The sequence below is a fragment of the Miscanthus floridulus genome, chromosome 15, assembly GCF_019320115.1.
Source record: "Miscanthus floridulus cultivar M001 chromosome 15, ASM1932011v1, whole genome shotgun sequence".
NCBI classification, from domain to species: Eukaryota; Viridiplantae; Streptophyta; class Magnoliopsida; order Poales; family Poaceae; genus Miscanthus; species Miscanthus floridulus.
This window is the reverse complement of record NC_089594.1, coordinates 85,136,551-85,151,428: the sequence shown is the minus strand read 5'-3', so window position 1 is coordinate 85,151,428 and position 14,878 is coordinate 85,136,551. Positions and strand designations below refer to the sequence as shown.

Below are 14,878 nucleotides of genomic sequence, written 5' to 3'. Positions count from 1 at the left end.
CAGGTCCTGACGTCTCTTCTGCTCAAGCTAGGTCACGTACCTGTCCTGCTCTAGTAGGTGGATAGCCAAGACGCGAAGGCATCTGATCTCCTCGGCAAAGATAACTCTACCGGCTACGAAACTCTGCTCACTAGGGGTAAGGCTAAGGTCGAGGGCCTGGGGAAGTAGACGGAACTCTGTCGTCTTCAGGTGCTCGTAGTGGTCCCTCATCACTCTATGAAGTGCCTTATGTGAGACAGCTCATAGTCCCTCCTTGACCGTGTCCTCTATAGTCAACTCAGTGAAAGCTAGGATAGAAGGTAAGGTAGTGCTAGCTGAGAACTCGACTAAGGTGACAATCGGTCCTTTGATTCCTCCTTCCTAAGCTGACTTCCCAGTGCAGGTGATCTTGATGCGCTCGTCAGGGACTCCTAACATGCCGAGAATTCGGCAGAGGGTCTATGCAAAACCCCCGAGCTCACGTAGGTCAAAGGTAAGCTTGGCGTGGTCCAGAGGTAGCGGTCCCAGAGGTGGCCATTCGATGTTCGTCGCCATCTTCGTGTTTTAAGGAAACAGGTGTTAGCAGGTCAATAAATAGATAAGCCTTGCATAAAAGTGAATGCAGGGTCGGTATATAACCGAAAGAAGGGTTGTTCACATCCTATTCTATCGTCCATTTCTAAGGGTTTCGTCCTAGGGTCAAGTATGGCTCTGATACCAACTGGAACGACCTGATTTCCGTGAGGGGAAATCCATAGAGTCGAAGTGTATTATGACCGTTGTAGATCATATTACCCCAAATTCCAATCGAATACCACATCCATACAACGATAATATCATAGTACATAAAGTGCGGAATTACATAAATTTTTACATCGCCGCATTGGCGGAATCAAAAGTAGCATTTAATCAGAATAGCTTGAAGATAAGATCGCCAAACTCGAGCATAGGATCGAACCCCTCAACCGTCAAACTCCTCAGAGCTATACTCCTCAGCAGAACCTGTGTGCCAAAATTTATCAGTACGATTTGTACTGGCCACTCCCACCCTATGAGCATTGCTTTGTGGAAATTGGATGCAAGTTGGATATAATAAAAAAGAACCTATAAGGCTGGGTTTTCCTATGTATTAGCATATCAAGTATTTAATAGTATAGTCAAGTTTTAACTCCATTCCCACACACATTCCACCCCATTTCCGTCCAGAGCTAGGTTTCGATCCTGGGATTGGTATACCACCATCTCCATGTCATCACCATACCATCGCTCAGTTGATAGGCCAACTCCCTCTTAGCACTGTCTCATGGCCCGTAGCCCCTGGCTACGACCGACACTCTCTCATGGGGGAAGAAGAGAAGGACTCATCTCACTATCTAGTTTAAGCGAAACCCAGGAAAGGTCCATAGCCAACAAGTCAGCATATGTATCGATTGATCAACCATACACTCTGCAGAGGTTTTACATAACCACAAGATCTGCCTTCTTCGCTGATCGTCGTCAACTAGGCTAATTCCGGCCGCTTGCTAGCCGAGGATAATGCCACTCTACCATTCAGCCCTAGTACACCCCAAGTCTAGTCTGGGGTGGCTAAAACTGTGAGTCATGAGCTGGGTCCACAAGGTCTCCATGAAGTCTCGGAAGGGTGTGGGGGAAATCCTCCGTGCCCCATACCTCTTTACACTGTCTGCTGTCAACCAAGCAGTAGTGGCAATATCCTACCAAGTAGTCTGGCCGTCCCGGTGAATCTGAGTACTAGTAAGTCCATAGGGATGACCAAGCCAGAATGTCTTCATTAGGGTTTCCATTTACCGTGCCACCACAGCACCTCCACCCTGGGCTCCTCCCATCACAGGTTCACACCCAGGGCCACCTCATATACCATTTACCCACCATAGGTATCCATTTCTAGGGGTTCCCAGGTAGCACCACATAGCAAGACTTGCCCCAGGCTCATCGTATACTCCAACTTGGTCAACACAACCCTTACCCTCCACACACCCAAGTCACACACACGCAGCACTCTCCCCATAGTCCAGATAACACCAGTTTCCACCACGCATCAATGTAGTACAAGCGTAGTAGAAGTAATAAGCAATGAAATATAGCAGCAAGCGTGTGACTTAGCCTAACAGCAGGGTGAGCAGGGGTAAGGTTGCGTCAAGGTAAAGGCCGTCAAGAAAGCATACTACCATGCAAGTCCTATCATAGTGTGCATATAACAATAAAGTAAAGTAATAGCAGTTCTATTTTAGCCATGCGTAATAGGTGCTACGAGATTGGGTGGGATGTGGCACCTTTAGTGAGGTCGTCTCCATACTCCTCACGGTACTCTCGGTCCTCGTCCGTCTGGTTCTCCTCCGAGTCTACAAATGATTGTATTATAGTTGCGTTAGCGACGTCTATAGAATAGCACAAAAAGCAATGAGGATTCAAAAGAGCCAAATGCACTCAATCATAGGTTTATTGCGTAGAACTCGATTTTAGATGAATTTTGGTCCTGATCTTGTATTTTTCTGAGTTCGCATGAATTAGTTATGAATTTCCAAAGTTTCAATCATTTCTGAAAATAATAAAGGCTGATTAATTCAGGGCTGACACGTGTCACGCTGTGACTGGTCCACATGGCATGCTGACATTAGTATGACATCAGCATGATGCCATCATCTCGGTTCTGTACTGACAGGTGGGGTCCCACTGACGTCATCATGTCGCTAGCATGACATCATCTACGTCATCAGCTACTGACAGGTGGGACCAAGGGCTCTTGGATCACTGACATGTGGCCCCGGTCAACGATCAATGTTGACCGGTCAATGGTCAATATAGGCCAGGCCTCGACTGGGCTGGTTGGGCCTGGATTTGGGCTAGGCTTGGCCCACCATGTGGCGCGTGCTGGTGCGGCCACATCGTCTTACTGGGCCACCAACGGGCTATGGTCCACGAGCGCAGGCGAGGCATGGCTCATGGTGAACCCGCCTGCGTTGGTCCATAGACCGCAGAGCTGGTCTATGAAGGACTTGGTCCACTTACTCCTTCCCAGGGTTTGGTTCACGTGCACTACGTGGTCGTGGTCGGAGCTCGGCGAAGCTGCTCGGGATGTGATCGACATGGTCGTGGTCGGTGCTCGGCAGAGCTGCTCAGGACGTTATCGACATGGTCATGGTCAGTGCTCGACAGAGCTGCTCGAGACGTGGTCGACGTGGTCGTGGTCGGTGCTCGGCGAAGCTGCTCGGGACGTGGTCGATGAGGGGGAAAATCCCCTACTCTTCCCCGACGGGGCTCCCGCTGGTGGTGAGGTCACAGATGAGCCTTACCTGCAGCGCTGGTGTTCAATTAAGGTAGGCAAAAGCGTTGCCAAGCCTCGGCGAGTGTAGGGGTGGGGTCAAGGTGGCGGCTGGGGCTTCCTAGGGTCCTGGCCATGGTGAACGGCGGTGTGGGTTCGTCGGCGTGCATGGACAGGGCTGTAGTGGTAGCGAGAGCCTAGTTGGAGGAGCGTGTGAGCTCCACGGTGCTTCTACGGCCATGGTGGGTGTGCTAAAGGAGCTCCTGGTGCTCCTAGTGGCTCCGACCATGGTGGTGGGGGCAAAACAGAGGCGGTGGTGCTCCGACGAGGTGCGGTACGGCAACACAGGGCTCCGGTGGGCTTCTTCCTCGACTAAGATGAGCACGGTGTGTCTCTCATCATGGCAGAGCCAGTCAAGGTGTCAACATCGCCTTTACCGTGACGTAGAAGATGTGGTGGTCTTGCCATGGTTGTGCTCTCGGCCATGGTGAGCGTGCCCGTGCATGTGCGCTCCTATTCCGTTGTACAGCGTCATGGCTGGGTTCTCCTTTTGGCTGATGGCAGCATGCACGGCGTGTCCTGGGTCTCGGCAGGCATGGCCATGGCGGTCTCCCTAGCTAACCAGTTGGGCTAGGGAGGTGGTCTCAGCAAGATGGCTCACTGTAGGGTTCGTGGCGGTAGGATGGTGGTGCGGTGGCGAGGTGAGGCCGTGATGAGGTGATGCAGTGCCATGCCGAGCAGCTACATCGCTATAGCTGATCAGGGCGGTGCTCCTGGCTCCGGCGAGGTCCTCCCCGCAGCAGCTTCCTTCTCCACCTTGCTTCTCCCTCCTCCCTCTCTCTCTCGGCTTGACGTTGTGTGGTGCTGTGCCACCAGCGGCGGCGGCGAATGGGCTGAGGGTTAGGGCTCACGGACGTTGGCTTTTATAGCCGAGCTCCAAGGGCTCCAATGGCGGACGGCGATCGGGTGGTGGTGATGCGTGCGGCGCATCCGATAGTTCACGTGCAATAGCGTAGGTGCGGCGCAAGGGGAAACAGGGTCATGCGATGTGTGTGACCCTAGGCCCGCACCTGCTCCACGGTCGGCTCCTGGTCGCGTGGTGGAGGAAACGTGGGGAAGACGACGACGCTGTACCTGGGCGGCTGACAGAGGGGGCCCGTTTGTCAGCTTGTCCTGATGCGGCGGCGTGCGGTGCGTGATGGCTGACGGGTAGGTCCGGCTCGTCAGCGGCTTGTGCGCACGCGGGCGGTAGGGAGTTGCTGGGCCGGCTTCGTGGGCTACGCGCATGGAAGGGCAGGCGAGGCTCGGCTGAGCTGCTGGGCCGATCGAGGCAGGCTGGGCTGAGCTGCTGCCTCCCTCTTTTCTTTATTTTATCCTTTGAGTTGAGTATTAATTGTTTGAAGGTTTATCAATTATTAAAGGAGTTAGTCAAGTATCACATAAACCAATGAAAATCTAAATCACATGTTACAATATTAATTATGCATGCAAGGTTTTACGTGTTGGGGATTTAAACACTCATATATGACCTGGGTCATGATATGGTTATGAAAATGACTAGTTAGGTTATACTTACATGCAATACCTAGGGTTGGCTCCTACACATGGCACTCAATATTGCATGGGGTTAAAACAAAAAAATTAGTTGGGATTTTTGGTGTGTGGATTTTTGGGTAGTTACAGTTGATCCCAAGATGCAAATATCGGCTGATGAGTACAGAGAGATTAGAAAATGTCGTGCTGAACAAAAGAGCCGATACGAGCAGGGGAAGACATCGAAAGTAGAGACGTCAAAGCCACAGGTCACATCTCGAATCTTGTTGAATAAGTGGCAGCTGCAAAAGGAAAAGGATTATCAGCGATGGTTAGAGGATCGAAAATACCAACGTCAACTGGAAGAAGAAAGGTATGAAAGGAAACAAGCTGAATCGCACTGGAATTGTCCTTTCTTCAGATACTGCTGGAATGAAGGTTTGAAGTTGCCTACTAGACATGACTGTCTAGAATGCAGCAATCAATATTGGGAGTTTAAGCAATCTAATATCAACCGCCGGTCTATCCATGCCCAGGATGCATATCATCATAATAACATGGATCGGCGCTTAAAAAATAAAAATATTCATGATTGGCTGGGAAAAAGAATTGTTGACCAAGACTAGGCTGATCATGAAGAAGGAAGCAACCAAAGGGAGCATGTCTGGCAGGAAAGCCAATGGTGCCCCAGAGGATTGATAAGAAGCCAGAAGAGAAGGTTGCAGCGCCTAAGGAATAAAGAGTTGGAACAGGCTCAAGTATCCAGTAAACCTCAAGTATGGCGTGCTAAGCAAATAGCCGATAGAAAGCAACCATCGGCTAATATCCAAATGGCTTTTCTGTTGCCATCAGAGTTCAGAGCTCCGGCAAATCAAGAAGTTTATTCGGATTTCGATGAATCGGAGTATGAAGAGATGGTTGCCAAGTGGATAGTCATGCAGCAAGCGATATTTGGCAGACCAATCAAACATCAGCACTTGAAGGCGTTGTATATGAAAGGTCTTGTTGATGGAAAGCCGATGAGCAAGATGTTGGTGGACGGAGGTGCATCTGTCAATCTTATGCCTTATACTACTTTTCGTAAGCTTGGCAAAGGACCATAAGATCTGTTGGAAACCGACATGATGCTCAGAGACTTCGGAGGTAACACGTCTAAGACCCGGGGGGCAATAAACGTCGAACTAACAATTGGAAGCAAGACTCTGCCCACCACATTCTTCGTCATTGATGGAAAGGGGTCATACAGTTTACTCCTCGGTCGTGACTGGTTCCACGCAAACTGCTGCATACCATCGACCATGCATCAGTGTTTGATTCAATGGCATGGAGATGATGTCGAATTGGTTCGCGTTGATGAATCCATGAGCATTGCAATAGCCGATCCAGTCTTTTGGGAACTAGGAGATTTTGAATGTTTCTCTGGCAAGACATGGGAAGGAGGCTTCATTAAAATCAGCAATGAAAGCCAACAACCGATGCAAGTGATCGGCTCTGAGAGTTTGTTTTAATCGAAAAGTCACAGCTTCACGTCGGCCGTTGGATCAAACGAAAATGAGTATTAAGTCTCGGAGATGGGTTTAGGCCAACGTATGTGAAGGCTGAGTTAAAGTGTAAGTGCGATTCAGAGTTAATGGATTTCTTAAGAGAAGTTTTGTTTCGCTTAAGAGGACGCTTGACCTAGGTTGATTACTCGTCTGACCTTTTATATTGAAAGTTCTGCAGGATGTTATCCGAGCGTTTGATCAACGCTTGGTAGCCGATTCATTCTTGGCTCTAATAGCCAGTACCAGGAGGGTATCGTCTCAAGTTCAAAAAGTAAACATCTTCAAAGATGGTAATAGCCGATACGATATGTATCGCCTATAGAGCAAAAAACAAAAAGAGCAAGAAACATTCACAGTCATACATGAAGGCATTGCATTGAAACACAATCACAAAGGAACAGGAGTCTTCATTCATTGGTTTATCCTAAATGCAAACTAATCGAAGACCTTGTTCACCACATCCTGAGCGGGTGTAATGTCCACGATGGCCTCTACCGCTGCGGTGAAATCTTCTATTAGATCTTCATGTCCCTCAGGGCCATTGTCGGTCGGGAAGCCAACCTCCATGGTATGGAGATCATGCCCAGTTTGGACCTACGCCGTAGTTAGCACCACCGTCGCACCATGACAAACGCCATGGAGAGCAATCTCTTGGACATGGGCCGGAATGTCTTGGAGATGAACGTCAATGGGGGACCCCCTTGCATTGACGGCGTCTGCAACCGCATTTGCCACCGATTGAAGAGATTCTAGTTGCATCGTTTGAGTTGGCAATTGTAGAAGAGTATCAAGGCAAAGGCAACGAAAACCAGGATGGAAACATTCATGAAGCTCATCTTACCTGCTACCGTGGCGTCAGACTCAACAAGCCACGCTCGAACGGCATTGGTCTCCTCCTTCGCCGCATTAAGAGCAGCCTGGAGGACTCCCAAACGAATCTCCAGCTGACCATTGTTCAAAATCGCCTTGGAATAGCGGTCCTCGGCCGCCCTCCATTCTTGGAAGAAGCGCCGGGCATCATCACCGTCATATGAGTTGGAAGAACCCAACGATGAAGCTGGCGTAGAAGATGCAGCGTCAGTAGGATTGTCAGTCCTGGAAAAACAGTGAAGGCTGTCATTCACAATGAGCTTATAGGCAAGTCAGAGCAGACCATCATCATGAACATGGGTTGCCAATCTTACCTTATGCGCCGGGGACTTTGGTTCATCGGCATGTCTTCTGCCGGGATTTCCTCTGCCGTGCACTTGCCTTGATTACCTTCGCCGGCCATGAGGAACGAGTGAATCTGTAGAAAAGAGGAGTGGAACCGCTGCAAGGTTTTGGTAGACGGAAGAAAGCGAAGGAACGGTTGCAGATAGAGAGGCATTTGAAGCCGAAGCCCTCGGTTGGTATTTGAAGACATGAAGCGAAGAGGCGGACACCTCGGGACACGCAAAAGGCAATTGCAATTAATAGAAGGCGAAACGCCGCTCCACAAATGTCGAAGATAATACAGCACCATATAACTGAGGATAGGAGATCGAAGGGCACTCTTGACAAAAGCTATGTTTTCGGACTTAAGTGGGATTGAGAACGGGAGTCTAGAATCAGTTATTTACAGAAGAATCGGCTCTTTAGCCAAAGCGGATGTGATCAGTCGACTGTATTGGTTCTTTAAGCCTCCCGCCTGTTCGAATGCCCCTTGGTCAAAAGGGGTTCGCGGTCAAACAAACTCCTCTGAGCCTGCTTCACCCTCAGGATCTGATCTTCAAAAAATATAAAAGGGAGACAAAACTCTAGAGAAGGCTGAAAATAGGTTGCCCGTGGTGACCAAGAGCAAAGGAGCTAATGTGATCACCTTATGAGCTCGTACAGGGACACAATGCAGTCTTTCTTTGGGAAGTTCAAATTGGATCAAGGCATGTCGCGTTGCAAAACGATTTGTCAGGCCGAAGTCTACCAGAATTTTGGGATGGATGACTTTAAAGACTTGAGTTGCCTTTGGCTGCATGCTCTTGAAAAACATTGAAGCCAATAAACTGAGAATTGTGAAGTATTACGATTAAAAGGTCAAGATCAAGCAATTTTCTGAAGGAGACTTAGCCTGAAAATAAAATCGTCGATCGGGGCGGAGAACAGCAAGTTCGGTGGAAAGTCACCCAACTAGGAAGGGCCTTATTGGATCAAATGTTATGCACCTGGTGATACCTGGGGATACTGAGAAGAGAAGGAAAATTCGGCAGAGCAATCAAATGGGAAATATTTGAAGGAATATTACCCTAGCATTTGGATTGATACTTAACAATTGATTGCTCGGCCATCAGTTTTAGCAGCCGATGCTGGAAGGGCATCGTTGCTAGCGAAAAAGTAAACCCAAAGGGGTGAAAGCCGGTACAATACGTATCGATCATGCCGATAGAGTGATGCGTACAATGTGGAGTACAAAACGAAGGAGAAATCACTCAAGACGAAGAAATTGTTTGCTAAATACCGCCTATTACAAGTTATGGGCTGGAAAACACTTTGCCTACTATGTCATTGGCCAGGGTATTGAAGGCTACAAAGTCGGCGGCGCTAAGGAAATCTTCAATCAGACGCTCATGATCCCCATGGTGCACCATATCCGGGAAACGGTGAGGAAGAAGCCGAAGATTGTGGCCAGAACATGCCTGTGCGGCAGCCAACGCCGTGGCAGCACCATGACGATCGCCATGAAGAGCGACCTCCCTGACGCGATTCGGGATGTCATACAGACAAACTATTGGGACGGCGCCTCTGGCATTGACAAATCCTGTCGCGTACTCCGTAGCTAGTTGAAGGCTCTCCAGTTGGGCGGACAAATCTGAAAGGTTCAAGAGAGAGATGATCAGAATCCTAAAGGTGAAATTGAAAGGAAACAAAGGTTATGATATCTCACCCGTAATTCTGGCCTCGGCTTTGGCTAATTTGTCATCCACTGAATCAGCCATGGGAGGCGATCGGCATCGAGCCATGGCCAGGGTTGATTCCGCGAGAGAAAGACATTCGGCAAGACCCTGGCCGTGATTGTCAATGTTGGCGAGCAAGTCATCATTGCCAACCCGCCGCCTCGGGTAGCAAGGAAGCTGGCGATAAACTATCAACAAGGAAGACCCCAGAGGTCGAACGGAGTCGGCCCTATAACATGAGGCAGTGGGCGCATCACGGGCTGCACCCTCTTGACGATGAAGGCGCTGACGCGATGATGCAGATCCGCTCCCTCGACCACCCTTGCGCTGAAGCTAGGCAGATCTGCTCCCTCGAGCGGACCTTTCTGGCTTGCTACGTGTGTCCTCGGCACGGGACGAAATTCTGTGTCGGCAGCCGTTAGGGTCAAGTCATTTATCGGTTATGACGTGAATGGATATTGTTTTCACACAGCAAGCTACGAGCAGAGTCGGCTCAATCGAAAAACCACAAACAGCGGAGTTGTTACGCCCAGCACTGATGGACTCTACTATTATGGAAGAATTGAAGAAATCTACGAACTATCATTCTATGGTTCCAAACCTCTTACTCCTGTCATATTCAAATGCCACTGGTTTCATCCTGGAGTAACGAGACGGACCCCTAAGCTTGGGCTAGCCGAGATTCGACAGGATTCCATCTATCCTGGAAAAAATGCCTACATTATGGCTCAACAGGCCGTCTAGGTTTATTATACGTCATACGCGTGCAAAGACGCCAAGCATCTTAAGGGTTGGTCTATTGTGCACAAGGTATCGCCACACGGTAAACTACCTGTCCCAAATGATGAAGATTACAACTTCAACCCAAACACATATGATGAAGAGTTCTATCAAGAAGAGGGGCTACAAGGGAGATTTGACATAGACTTAACCAAAGAGATAGGAATGGAAGTAGACAATGAAAGGGATGATGACAAGGACGCTGGAGACGAGGTGCGAAATCTGAAGGACATACAAATGCTTGAGCGATTATGTTTAGGCAATGACAATGAAGACAACATTCCTCCTTCGGATAGTGTTGATGAGTTGGACAATGTTGATAGTGATGACGAGACCTATGATCCAGCTAATCTCAATCATGAAGATTATTTCTAATACATGTAATACTATGTTTTTTGCAATTATGTTTTGTTCATTTTTGCATATATTTCTAATACATGTATTACTATGTTTTTTGTAATTATGTTTTGTTCATTTTTGCACCTATTTCTCATTACGTCTTGTTTTTCTTTTTTATTGCACGTGATTGAACAAAGGTGGCGGACGACTGTCATAGGTCTGTGAACTCAATTTACCAAAGACCACGCCGGTTGCAGGAGGAGGCGGAGGGGGCGGCGGAGGGATCGGACAGGAGGAGGAGGAGGACCGCCAGCCGCAGGAGGGGGCCGAGATGAGTGCACGTTGTATTTTTTTCATTTGTTGTTCACTTGGTGATGGACTTGTGATATACTTGTGATGCACTTGTGGACTTTGATGGACTTGTGGATTTATTTGGATGGACTTGAGCACTTATTATTATATATGTGATATATATTGTGATGGATGTGATATGTGCGGATGGATGTGTGGATGGATGAGATATATATGTGATGGATGAGATATATATGTGATGAATGAGATATATATGTGATATATGTTTGTCTGAATTTATTTGTCACGATGGAATGTAAAAAAAATTTAAAAATTGCCGTTTTGGGTCACTTTGCCGAGTGTTGCACTCGGCAAAGAACCCCGTTGCCGAGTGCCATGGTCACAGCACTCGGCAAAGGTGGAAAAATTGGCGCTCGGAAAACCATTTTTCCAGCTTTGCCGAGTGTCATGACAATGGTACTCGGCAAAGAATTTTTTTTTAAAAAAAAATAAACTTTGCCGAGTGACGGCCAGAGGGCACTCGGCAAAGAAATTTAAAAAAAAATTCAAACTTTGCCAAGCACCGGCAAGGGGGCACTCGGCAAAGAATTTTTAGAAAAAAAATAAAACATCTTTGCCGAGGGCCGGATAGAGGACACTCGGCAAAGAATTTTTTTAAAAAAAATCTTTGCCGAGTGCCTGCAGGGTTGGCACTCGGCAAAGCGACCGTCAACGGGGCCGGCGCCGTGACGGTCGCTTTTCTTTGCCGAGTGCCCCCGGGGCTCTCGACAAAGCCTTTGCCGAGTGCCCGATAAAAGACACTCGGCAAAGAGGGCTTTGCCGATTAATTTTTTGCCGTGTGTTCTTTGCCGAGTGCCGCACTCGGCAAAGGCTTTGCCAAGTGTAATTTGGCCTTTGCCGAGTGCGAACCTGAATCCAGTAGTGAAGCTCTGCCTGGCAGTAGATACTTTGACAGGTGATATTGCGGGAAGGACGTTAAATGAACTCCACGTTGATTGCGCAATGGAGCAAATAATACTAGGAGACGAACTAGGAAAACCATTTGATGCTCTCAGTGTGCTCGCGCTCCGATATTTGGATAACCTTACAAATATAATAATGTGGAAGGGAACATCGTCTTCGCAAGCTTTGTTCCCAAGCCTCACACATTTGAGTCTGTTTGCCCGCAGCAAACTACAGCACCTCTCTTGGGCGCCGTACTTGCCCTGCCTTGAATATCTTCATGTGGGTGGTTGCGTGGCTACGAAGCAGATCTGTATGGGCACAGGACAAGAGAGTTCAAAGACATTCCCTTGCCTCAAATATCTGATTTTAGTTGACAATGACAAGCTAGTCAGCTTGTGCGGTTCTGACATGACGTTCCCATGCCTTGAGGAGTTGGAAATTATACGATGCCAAAAGTTGAAGCGGCTTCCCTTCACGATGCAAAGTTTACCACACAAGTTGACTAAACTGGTTTTTATAAAAAGATATTATTGGAATGAATTGGAATGGGAGGATGAAGGTGTCAAGTCTTTCCTGGAACAGGTTCGTGCGGATTCGGATTAGGGCGCGTATTCAAATTTGGATTTGGTTTCGGATTCGGATGCATATGATGCTTGGAATACTAAACTAGAATGGGAGGATTAATGGTACATTCGTGCGGGTTTGTCTCGCACCATTCTTCTCTTCTTTTCCCTTGTTATTACACGTCTACCATGTACCTACCTACTCACTTAGTGTTGTGCAGGCAGGAGTGCATTTGTTTGTGACTACTGAGGAGTGTGAGATAGGCATCGGCGGGAAACACGGCGCTATTATATTGTTACCTTTATTTTGTGGATGACCTCTGAAGAATCGAGAGTACCGGGCCATTTATTTGGGAGTCACAATTCATAATTGCTGTTGTACCTTTTTTCATGATGTTTTCTCGTAATAATGCGCGGTGACTTGTGACAACTATGTATATATATTGTTTCGTCCGAAAGAACATAGCGAACGGATCACTACAAGGTGCTGTAATTATCCTGAACGGTTACCTTTTTTCTCTCTCCTAGTAATCGCAACACACTCTGGACCTGTTTGGATCACAACCAGATTATTATAATCTGGATTATGTGTAGGATCATTACTATAAACATGATTATGGATTATAATGATCTAATGTTTGGCTCCCTTGATTATTGTGGCTGGTTATGGTTGGTTAAAGTGAAAAAATCCTATCTTATCTTTTGGTTTGGTATAAGTTGGAGTGGTTGGAGGACAAGTTGCACTTCTGGACCTGCTGCTGTCATTTCGCCTATTCTTTCCCACATGCTGAGCGATGGCGGTAGCACTATTTCGTCCAACCGGATGAAAACACAACCGGGAGGGCGCCAGCGGCAGGTGCGGCGGCAGTAGCGCAGACGGAGCGGGCGAGCAGCGCCAAGCAGCACGTCGCGGCATCGCGGCACTGAACCCGGCCGGCCGCTGCATGCGGTGCACTCGCACCCTGCTGCAGTCCGGTGCTGCCTAGCCTTGTGCCGTGCCGACGAGCCGTGCCTGCTCCGTGTGCACCACTGCAGCGCTTGCAGGTTTTTGTTTCGTCGTCAGGTTGGACTATGTCCTCGTTTAGTTTGTCCGCTAAAACTTTACACTCTATCACATTAAATATTTGGACACATACATAGAGTATTAAATATATACTAAAAATAACTAATTACACAGATTGCGACTACTTTACGAAACGAATCTTTTAAGCCTAATTAGTCCATAATTTGATAATAAAGCGCTACAATAATACAGGTGCTAATAATGGATTAATTAGGCTTAATAAATTCGTCTCGCGGTTTATTGATGGATTCTGTAATTTGTTTTCTTATTAGTATTCGAACACCCCATGTAACATCCGATATGATACCCCAAAACTTTACATCCTGGATCTAAACACCACATATAAATAGCACCACCACACACGCGGATTGGATCCAAAATAATCACATGGACATGTGTTGGGCTCAGCTAGGGATGAAAATGGATCGGATACGGACGGATATACACGGCGTTCGGCTGGTATAGTTCCAGCTTGTTTCAGCTTATTCTCTCTCACAGAATACTATTTAATCACCCAAAAACCATCCAAAAACACTGTTCACCAGACCATCCGAACGAGCTGATAACTGATATTACATTTGTTTTCATATTTCTGTCCGGATTCAGATTCGAATACGGATAGTATCAACCATGCCGGATATGATATGATTGGATATCGACATCATAAATATGTGATTTAAATATTCGGATATGAATACGGTTTTGGATGTTGAATATCTAGACTCGGATACGGACGGATTAATACCCCTCTATACAGATTCGGTCTCAAATACGGTCCGTACCGTTTTCATCCCTAGGCTCAGCATTGGTATGGATAGAGCGCTGGGACCATATCAGATCCGTGGATAAATTAATTATAAAAAACAATTAATATTAAGTCGCTTTAAGATGTGTTTAATGCAAACCTCTTATTATTATCCGGGCACCCACAGTGGCTGAGTCATAAGCTAGCTCTAATTTTTTTTTTCATATTTTAATAGAAGAGAGAGAAATTAACTCTTGATCAAGAGCTAGGCTCATACACACATTCCAAGATCATGTGAGATTGTCATGTGGGCCTAATCATACTATGAGTCATTACTAAAAGCTAGCACTATTTGAGAGGTTGGCTTAAAGCTAGTGTACCATTATGGGTGCCCTCAGAGGGCATCCAAACAAGACCTCTATTGATCTGTGTTGATGTTCCATGAACAGACATGTGCTTTGTGTCGTATTGCATTAAAGTCTGTTTGGTATAGCTCAACTTCACTGGTGAATTAGCTTTTTGTAGCTTTGGGTTGAAAAGCAGCTCCACTGGTGAAGCTGAATCCGTTTTGTGAGCCGTTTGGTGAAATAGCTTCATCTAGTGGAAAACAACATAAATGACCAAAATACCCCTCTCTTTTATTTTTTATTTTCTTATTTTCTTCTTCCATCTCCAACCTTATCACTCTCCCCACCGCGCACAACAGGTCATTAGACCCACTTGGCCTCCTTCCATGCGCCGACGCTGCCCAACAGCTTCACCGGCGGCCTCGCCCGCGCTCCGGCCTCGGTTCGCCCCGCCCAACAACTTCCCCACCTCGAGCCGAGCCCCGGCGGCCTCACCCGCGCCCCCGCGGCGCCCTCATCCTCGCCCAATGGCCTCA

At 47.5% G+C, this 14,878-nt stretch overlaps 1 protein-coding gene across 1 annotated transcript in view; it reads left to right on the top strand.

Annotated features, from left to right (window-relative positions):
• Positions 1-12,841, top strand: part of LOC136506581 (probable disease resistance protein At5g63020) — a 268,321-nt gene extending 255,480 nt beyond the window's left edge. The window contains exon 3 of the mRNA XM_066501495.1: positions 12,409-12,841. The gene's annotated coding sequence lies outside the window, so the exon portion shown is untranslated. The remainder of the gene's footprint in view (positions 1-12,408) is intronic.
• The last annotated feature ends 2,037 nt before the right edge of the window (positions 12,842-14,878 follow it).